We start from the raw sequence: 10,059 nt of genomic DNA on the forward strand, positions 1-10,059 counted from the left end.
CCCAATTCTGTCATCATAATACCTCGTGTGTTGTTCTTATGCTCTGGCAGTTTATGTGGCAGGGCTTATACACACACACACACACACACACACACACACACACACAGCTTGAGGAAGACACACACCACATATATATATATATATATATATATATATATAAACTTTGTTAAGGGAAACAAATGAGCAAAATAATCCAGTGAGTCAAGTAAATTTTTAAATGGACAGTACAAGCCTTTTTCATGCCATAAGCATCATCAGCTGTGCTTGCTTATTATCGGATGCCGACGAGGTCGAGACCAACTCCATCAGTGAAAGTTCTCAAGCGACATTTGAGTCATCCCAGCCCGACTCAATCAGCATGCAGTCCTTTGCAGATGATGATAACCAAGCGCAGCGGGTGGAGTCTTCCTCCCCCGTCCCTGCCTCTCCCATCCCTACAGATCAGCTTGGGTACAGGAGTTCACCTGGTTAGGTGATGACAAGGAGAAAATGTACTGCACATTTTGTGTTCAAGTAGGACAAGAGATTGCTGGTAAAACAAGAGTTCATTACCGGTTCATTTTAAAAAAGGAACCGTGAAGAAGCAATGGTGACAGTAAAAACCGTAAGAATGCCAGGGATTGTGCCATTGCTCGATCTGCTCCAACACAGCTGACTCAAAGGATCAACCCGTCATGAACTTCTGAAGCTGCTTAATAACAAACTGACCGTTCAAATCAGCCGTGTTGGAGCAGGGAGAGATCTAAAACATGCAGGACAAGTGGTCCTCCAGGAGAAGTTTGGAAAACGCTGGTGTAGATTATGGAAGGCAGAGCAAACCAAGGCAGACAGTACAGAGGGGAGAGAAAAGGCAGTGTGAAGCGGCCCTTTAACAATGTAGCATATGACATCACTATATTTTGGCTCCTGAAATGCTGATTTGGCTCCTTTATTTTAATATTTTGAGTTTAGGAGCCTATAGCTCCTAGGTTTTGTCTTTCTTTTCTTTTTTCTTTTTGCCTGCAGCCCTGATATATTCATATACACTCACTGGCCACTTTATTAGGTACACCTTGCTAGTACCGGGTTGAACCCCCTTTTGCCTTCAGAACTGCCTTAATCCTTCGTGGCATAGATTCAACAAGGTACTGGAAACATTCCTCAGAGAGTTTGGTCCATATTGACATGATAGCATCACGCAGTTGCTGCAGGTTTGTCGGCTGCACATCCATGATGCGAATCTCCCGGTCCACCACATCCCAAAGGTGCTCTATTGGATTGAGATCTGGTGACTGTGGAGGCCATTTGAGTACAGTGAACTCATTGTCATGTTCAAGAAACCAGTCTGAGATGATTCGAGCTTTATGACATGGCGCGTTATCCTGCTGGAAGTAGCCATCAGAAGATGGGAACACTGTGGTCATAAAGGGATGGACATGGTCAGCAACAATACTCAGGCAGGCTGTGGCGTTGACACGATGCTCCATCGGTACTAAGGGGCCCAAAGTGTGCCAAGAAAATATCCCCCACACCATTACACCACCACCACCAGCCTGAACCGTTGATACAAGGCAGGATGGATCCATGCTTTCATGTTGTTGACGCCAAATTCTGACCCTACCATCCGAATGTCGCAGCAGAAATCGAGACTCATCAGACCAGGCAACGTTTTTCCAATCTTCTATTGTCCAATTTGGGTGAGCCTGTGCAAATTGTAGCCTCAGTTTCCTGTTCTTAGCTGACAGGAGTGGCACCAGGTGTGGTCTTCTGCTGCTGTAGCCCATCTGCCTCAAGGTTCGACGTGTTGTGCGTTCAGGGATGCTCTTCTGCATACCTCGGTTGTAATGAGTGGTTATTTGAGTTACTGTTGCCTTTCTATCAGCTCGAACCAGTCTGGCCATTCTCCTCTGACCTCTGGCATCAACAAGGCATTTTCGCCCACAGAACTGCCGCTCACTGGATATTTTCTCTTTTTCGGACCATTCTCTGTAAACCCTAGAGATGGTTGTGCGTGAAAATCCCAGTAGATCAGCAGTTTCTGAAATACTCAGACCAGCCCGTCTGGCACCAACAACCATGCCACGTTCAAAGTCACTTAAATCACCTTTCTTCCCCTTTCTGATGCTCGGTTTGAACTGCAGCAGATCGTCTTGACCATGTCTACATGCCTAAATGCATTGAGTTGCTGCCATGTGATTGGCTGATTAGAAATTTGCATTAACGAGCAGTTGGACAGGTGTGCCTAATAAAGTGGCCGGTGAGTGTATATAAACTGGAGACTGGAAATCCCCAAGTCCAAATGGGAGACACCACCAAAGGTGGCTGAGAATGGCAGAGCTAAGATCCTGTGGGACTTCAAGTTCCAGACTGACAAGCAGGTGCTGGCTAACCAACCAGACATCGTGGTGGTCGACAAGGAACAGAAGACAGCAGTAGTGATCGATGTAGTGATCCCGAGCGACGGCAACATCAGGAAGACAGAGCATGAGAAGCTAGAGAAACACCAAGGGTCTGAGGGAAGAACCAGATCAGATGTGGAAGGTGAAATCCACAGCAGTCCCAGTGGTAATAGGAGCACTAGGGGCTGTGACCCCCAGATTGGGAGAGGGGCTCCAGCAGATCCCAGGAACAACATCTGAGGTCTCTGTCCAGAAGAGTGGGGTCCTAGGAACAGCTAAGATACTGCACAGAACCCTCAAACTCCCAGGCCTCTGGTAGAGGACCAGAGCTTGAGGAAGACACACACCACCCAGAAAAGGGTGAGAGGAAGCTATATATATATATATATATGTGTGTGTGTGTGTGTGTGTGTGTGTGTGTGTAGTCCAGTGATTCAAGTATTTTTTTTAATTAGACCGTACAAGCCTGTTTCATGCAATAAGCAATCATCAGTTATCACTAGAGCTAAACAGCAAAGAACATAACATATATGTAACTGTCTTGCTGTGCACATCATGTGCACAACGTCCAATGGGGAAGGGGGAGGTTGCATACAAAGATAATGGCATTTGTCTATTGGCACTATCTATTAATTACAAAATAGATGCTTATATATGTGTCTGCAATTGCTGGCCAATTCATTCCTGTTATTCAGTGTTGACATTTCTGGCAAATGATACTTTCCAGTTACACATAGGTTGCATATTTTGCTACTGGTTGAATATGCTTTGTTTTTTGAGAGGCTTATCCAGATGGCTGAATAATTCTGTCCTGGCTACAACGTCAAACTGCAACCGTCGGGTCGTCAACGACTAAACCGGCACCCCCCACTTCAACCCTTGAGTTGTTGTGAGGAGGGTGTGTGGACACCCAGCAGGACTAAAAACAAAACCCGTCAAGGGGCGGATGAGTTCCTCAGTGAACCAGTGGCCATGCATACCTGGAGAGGAGATAGGGACCACCAGGTACTCCCCCTACTGACACACAATGATGACTCAACCTGTTGAGGTATCAGCTGTGCTCCTACGACCTCCATAGATTATGGAACTGATGATGATGATGATGAATAATTAATATTTCTGTGCCAATGACCAAATACAATGGCTTAAAGATGTTACATTCCTTAGACGGTTATTTCTGGATATATATATATATATATATATATATATATATATATATATATATATATATACACACACACACACACACACCCTCTCACTAGGAGTAAATGCAGTATTCTGTGCTTCTACCCAACAGTGTCATCTATTGTACAGGGGTTGTGTGGTGCTATTTTGTTTAAAGTGTTACAAATAAAATAACAAATCAAACAGTCCGGTAAATCAATTTGCATGGCGCATTTCTAGTTATGCGTCACGTGGGTCAAATCGCCACAGAATCGTTCTGTATGATACGAAGTTTCCTTTCATCTCGCCATTTTCAAACAGAAACAATGTGTTTCACTTGTAAAAATGCCAGAGGTAATAAAAAAAATGGTTATTTGACTGCTTTTCACCATGATTGGCCTTAAACCCTTTGAAGCTGAGACATAACAACAATGGAACCATTTCAAAAGAAGAAGAAAAAGAATCAATTATACATTATTTAAGCCCCGCACCAGAGGCAAACCAGGGTGGAATGACATATTGAGAACTCCTGGCAGCGAAATGGGAACGCTCACATGATTTGCATTCTTTGGCAGGGCTGTTAACTTGTCATCAGCAGCACTTGACAATAGAATGAAAATAAACATCTACAACCTGCACTCTGCGGATTTAAAATCCAATTAAACTTAGTAGTCTGAAGAGCCTTTTTTTTGTTTTTTTGAAACACCCACCATTGCCTTGTTCCCCGTTTTATTTTCTCTCCGTATCAAATGCCTCTCAGGTAATTTGTGATTCGTTATTTCACACCGCCCTCCTGTTCACAAACACCGGGCAGAAATGGGCTCATCGAAACAATACACGGCTGAGAATTGTGACGAGGCCAAAGTCGACCCAGTCAGAATTGTCCACAGCAACCTTTAATAAGTCACTTTGTCTCATATTGATTCTTAAAATGCTGTTCCTCTATTGAACTAGGCGCAAAAATTCACTTGTTTCAAGTTATTGCTTTTTTAATCATCTTGATGTGAAGGGGACGAGGAGCTCGATTTCCTCGTGTTGTAACTTGTTTGGGAAAAAATGATCAAACTGCAATGTGTGCAAGTGAAATTGTCTCATTCCAGAGGCAGACTTCCCCTTGCTTCAAGGAAAACAAGACTGTAAAAAGTAATGCTGCGCTAAATAACTTCTTAAGATGGATATTCGCAGTACTTATGTGGCGCTTAACCAGTTGAACCCTTATCTTGCAATATTCCCAGCATGCCCGGCAATTTGAATGTTGTCTTGTACTCAGGAGCGGGGAGGTAGTTACTATCAGAAAGAAAAAAAATATATATGTAAAAAGTTTTCATCCAGGAAATCTGCATGAAAACCCAAAAGGGACAAAGGGACATCTGTGCACTTCTTTTATCCTCTTTTTTTTTCTTTTTTGGCATGCAGAAGTAGTTTAACAGGTAAAGACGGAAGGCAGGGGGGAGTAATTTGCTCGGATCTTGTTGTACCTTGAAGTCTAAACATCAAAAGACTAGTTGTGAGGAGAAGGTGGACGTCCTGCGGAGAGATCCTTGAGGAGACCGGCATCTGGCTGGTCAGCTCAGGATTCCACAAGCCAGGCAAGATGTTTGATGCGAGTCTAAGTCACCTGGGGATAAACTCAGAAGAGAGATCGCGGCAATGAAAAAACAGTATTTCACTTCAGATCTCTGGAGCCAAAAGACCCACACTACGGGTCGAAATAATCCTCTCTGCAGCTGTCCATTCAGGTACACAGACTAATACTAAGACAGGCCGCTAATGGGGGGCTCAGGTCAAATATTGGGCAATAGGCCTCATAACAACACTGGCAGCCTCGATTCAAGATGGGTGGAGGGATAGATGGATGGATTCATGGATGGATGAATTCCCAGACAGACAGATGGATGGCCAATAGACATCCATCTATCCATCCATCCATTACCTGGACCGCTTTTCCCGCTCTCAGAGTCGCGGGGATGCTGGAGCCTATCCCAGCAGTCATTGGGCGGCAGGTGAGGAGACACCCTGGACAGGCCGCCAGGCCATCACAGGGCCGACACACACACGCATTCATTCCTAGGGACAACTTAGTATGGCTGATTCACCTGACCTACATGTCTTTGGACTGTGGGAGGAAACCAGAGCCCCCGGAGGAAACCCACGCAGACACGCGGAGAACATGCAAACTCCACACAGAGGACGACCCGGGATGACCCACCAAGGCTGGACTACCCCGGGGCTCAAACCCAGGACCTCCTTGCTGTGAGGCGGCCACACTAACCACTGTGCCACCATGCAGCCAATAGACATATGGACAGATAAATAGACAAGACAGGTGGACGGATGGATGGACGGACATTAAGGTGCATTTTGCAGCATTTAAGTGACTTTCCCAGAATCCTTTTCAGAAAATACAGTCGCAACTCATACATAACAAACATTCATCGCTCATTCCTAGTTATTGTGTACATCCCCTTTACTCTGGAGTGCGACTGATATAGAAGTAAACAACACATTTTTATTCACAAAAACACCTTTTATAGAGTTGCGCAGACATGAGTTCCTGCCCCCCCGCTGAGTACCTGTGCTGCTCAGTTGTGTGCTACAAACATCCTCCCCGGCTGCCTGTGATCTATACATAGAAACGAAGCAAATAGCAAAGGCTAACTTTGATGGCGCTTATTTATTTATTTGTCAAAAGTCACATAAACACAACTTGTTGACAAAGTGAACTCAAAATGAAGATAGCCATCACAAAGCCTGGGAAATCAACACTTATAAACCCAAGAGGTGTGTTAAAATTCATGTATTTTGATGGGGAAAGAGCTGTGTACACAGCTTTGCATAGACTTACCACTGAAAGGTTGTTTGTGCAATAAAATCAGTCAATATGCATATTGTTTTGCTCGTGTTCAAAAAGCACTCCGTGCATAATCTGTTTGTTGTTATGCAGCAGAACACGTACCCAAATAAATCTGCACATTTTGGAAATGCTGACTAGCCCCCACCAGCATCATCAGCCACATTTCGTTTTGTGACAGACGTGGGTGCAAGTCCATGAATACTGGCCATGGCATCCGGCGCTGTACCTGTTCCCCCGTCCATAGGGTTAGTAGTGGCCGTGTCAGGAAGGGCATCCGACGTCAAATTTTGCATAATCAGTATGCGAATTGACAAGCCCGTACCGGATCTGTCGAGGTCCGGGTTGACAACGACCGCCATTTGTGCTGTGCCCTAACAGGGTACCGATGGAAACGGTAAAGTCCGCTGTGGCGACCCCCCCTGAGAAACAGGGAACAAGCCCGGAAACACGCCACGAAAATAAAACCGGGAACTAGCCGGAAGCAGCAGCAGCAGCAGCAGAAGAAGAAGAAGAAGCAGAAGCAGAAGAAAAAACAGAAGAAGAAGCAGAAGACGAGGAAGATTTATTTCTATTTATTTTTTTCTCTTTTTAACTTACTATTTCTGTTTCCTTGTTTTGTTCTCATCGTCTTTGACATGTTTTGGTGTACTGTTCTTAGCCCACTCTGTTGCTTCAGAGTGTACTGGCTTTGCTTGATGTGTGTGTATATTTGAAGTCTTTTTTTTTAAAGCATAAGACGAAGATGAAGAAGCGGAAGAAGACGAAGAATCTACAATTTACTTTTTTTTCTTCTCGTTGTTAAAGTTCCTGTTATAAGCTGTTGCCACAGTATATGCCTTGAGCTCTTATTTTGAAGGCTGACGAGAGAGAGCGGAAGTGCTGTACGCAGTGTTGTTGCTGTGGCGTTCTGTTGGGGGAAGAATCCAAATAAAGTGGTCCTCGTGTGAAAGTGGACCCTCCGTATTTGTTATTTTATAGTTTCATACAGGATAGGCGACATCTACAAACCCTCGGTTACATTGGTGGCAGCGGTGGGACCCGGAAGTGTGCAGATCCTCAGAAGTCTCTTCGGAGCGCGGGAATAACAGCGCGAGGGCGCCCTTCCGGGGAGGGTGACGACTGTAAACTACTAATAAGACACATTAGCCCCTAGCTAACGGGCTAACCCTTTAGCCGAGCGGTTAGTGATGCCGCCTTGTGGTGCAGTACACCCGTATCGAATCCCGCACCGGGCAAGAAAATAACCGGTTACATCGTTTTCCCCCTTATCCCACCCGATTAACCCAATGGCATATGGCCGGAACCCTTGTCAAATAACTCCCCTGGCTCACGTTTCCACAGGAAGGAGATAGCCGTAACACCAGCTTCCTTCAAACGCGTGTCGGCTGCTCTCGCTAGTTTACACGCTGAAGCCTCGCATGGATCGCGTCACCTTCAGGCCGCGAAGGAGGCGTAGGGAGAATGCTTTCGGTTGCTTGGCTGCAGGCGCCCGGATGGGCCAGAGGGGTCGCTGGAGCACGGCGAGTCCCCCAACACTACACCGATCTACACCCGCTATCCCTCGGGTAAGGGTGGCCTAAGGAAGGCCTTACCCCGTGGACGCTGTGGCCGTGAGCGGCTACGGCGAGTCTGGGATACGAACCTCCCAGCCACACGACGAGCGGGTTGCAAGAGCGGCGGTTTATCCCGCTCGGCCACCAGAGCGCCTACATCATTTCCTGTTTGAGCATCCACCCAGCGTCGAACAACATGAAACACGTGTTTGAATATCACAGTTATCAAACGCTGTTTACGGAGGCAGATGGCTTTCATTAAAGCTCCCCTCTGGGACGCAGGAGTTGTCCATCAAGCCCCGGACCAGCGATCACATCAGCAGCACCCACGGCCCTCCTCCACCCGCGGATAACCGCGGCTGGACCGCTTCTCCACACCTTCACACTTTGATCCACCGAGCAGATTTCAATACAGTTTTTAAACGTCTTTTTATTGAAGCAAAGGGTTCAGATACATAGAAAAAGGGTTGTACCATGATTCTTGTTTTTATTTTTTAAGCCCCCTCCCCCCAACCGATCCCTGCCTTGGAAAGTTAAAAAAGAAAGAAAAGGTCACAACAGTGTGGTGGGCTGAAATGTCAGCCGTAGCCGCATTATTAAAGTCCTCAAATGAAGGCAGCCAAACTGATGAGTTGGTTGCAGGTATGTTATGTCAGTATGACACTCTGTAAACAACCCCTCTGATCAAGGTGTCTCATCTACCTGTCCACCATGTGCACCACCTCTTTAAACCAGATGTGCAATACAGATGTCTGTGCAATACAAATGTACAATTGTAAATACACGTTCAACTGCGGTATACTGGTTAGCATGGGTATATAATTCAGTATGTAGTTGTGAGGTGGATATATAGTGTATACATCTGGTACATAAGATAATATGGCGCAATATAGTGGGAGTATATAGGATTGTATATGGTCATGAGGGGTTGTGTTGTTGTGGTATGGTATATGGTACAGTGTATAGGCAGTATAGTATATAAGCAATATGGTATAACATATTTAATGAAATTTAATGAAAACATTTCTGGCACAGGATACAAATCCTCGACACCAGACTCGACAAATCAAAAAAAACCACCATACAAAAACAAAAAAGAACCACAATATAGTTATTAAAATCACAATAATCCCACAAATAATCACATAACTACAATAGTCCCTCCAATACATTAGTCTCACAAATAATCACAAGTCACACAATACTCACAACTCGGCTTTGTAATTGTATTATTTGTTGGCCAAAATGTATCTAATCTATTTTTAGAAGAGTTAGCTGAAGCAGCCCGCGCCACATCCTCCGGAAGCTCGTCCCGTGCTCTTGCAGCGCGAAGTGTGGAGAGGTTTTTTCTCCTATAGGGCGCAGGTTGTTTATCATTCAGCCATGACAGCACTCCGTATAGTAGCAACATAGTACCTGTTGTGCATGCCTCCAATGTCCTGTTGCTCTTCCATTTATTTCTTGTTTTTGTGTGTGTGTGTGTGTGTGTGTGTGCGTGAGTGATGTGTGCAAGTGCTAGAAGCTGCTGTGTACCGGAGTCAAACCCCTCATGTGTACAGGCCCACCTGGCCAGTAAAGTTGATTCTGACTCTGATTCTGACAAGGAGATAATGCAATTATGTGGCTTGGGCTGGAAACAAACTTGCAAACTTGTCAGAATAAGTTATGAAGGGTTGCCGGATAGAGAAGAATTTATCCCTAGACCCCCCCCCCTAATTGTGTATTTGATTTTTTTTTTCCCAAGCGTAAGGGGAAACCATAACATCACTAAGCCGGGAGGAGAAGGAGGGGGCCGGGGCAGATTTCCAGAGCAATAGGATTCAGTGACAGGCCAACAACGAGGAGAAAGCAACAATATCCGCCTGCTTTGCAGTAAAAATTACATTTCCAGCAGGGACCCCCAAAAAAATTGCTTCAAGTGAAGCAGGTTGAATTCTAGCTGTTTTTGGCACTACCGTGAACTGTTGGGGTGTAAAATACTGTAACTCAGCTTCTGCCCAACATTTCCCTTTTCTAACCACAAAAATACACACAGGCGGTTTTCTAACCCTGATCATCTATTTCCTACATATTTGTGTGTGTGTGTGTGTGTGTGTGTGTGTGTGCGCGC

This window comes from Lampris incognitus, chromosome 14 (assembly GCF_029633865.1).
Source record: "Lampris incognitus isolate fLamInc1 chromosome 14, fLamInc1.hap2, whole genome shotgun sequence".
Classification (NCBI taxonomy): domain Eukaryota; kingdom Metazoa; phylum Chordata; class Actinopteri; order Lampriformes; family Lampridae; genus Lampris; species Lampris incognitus.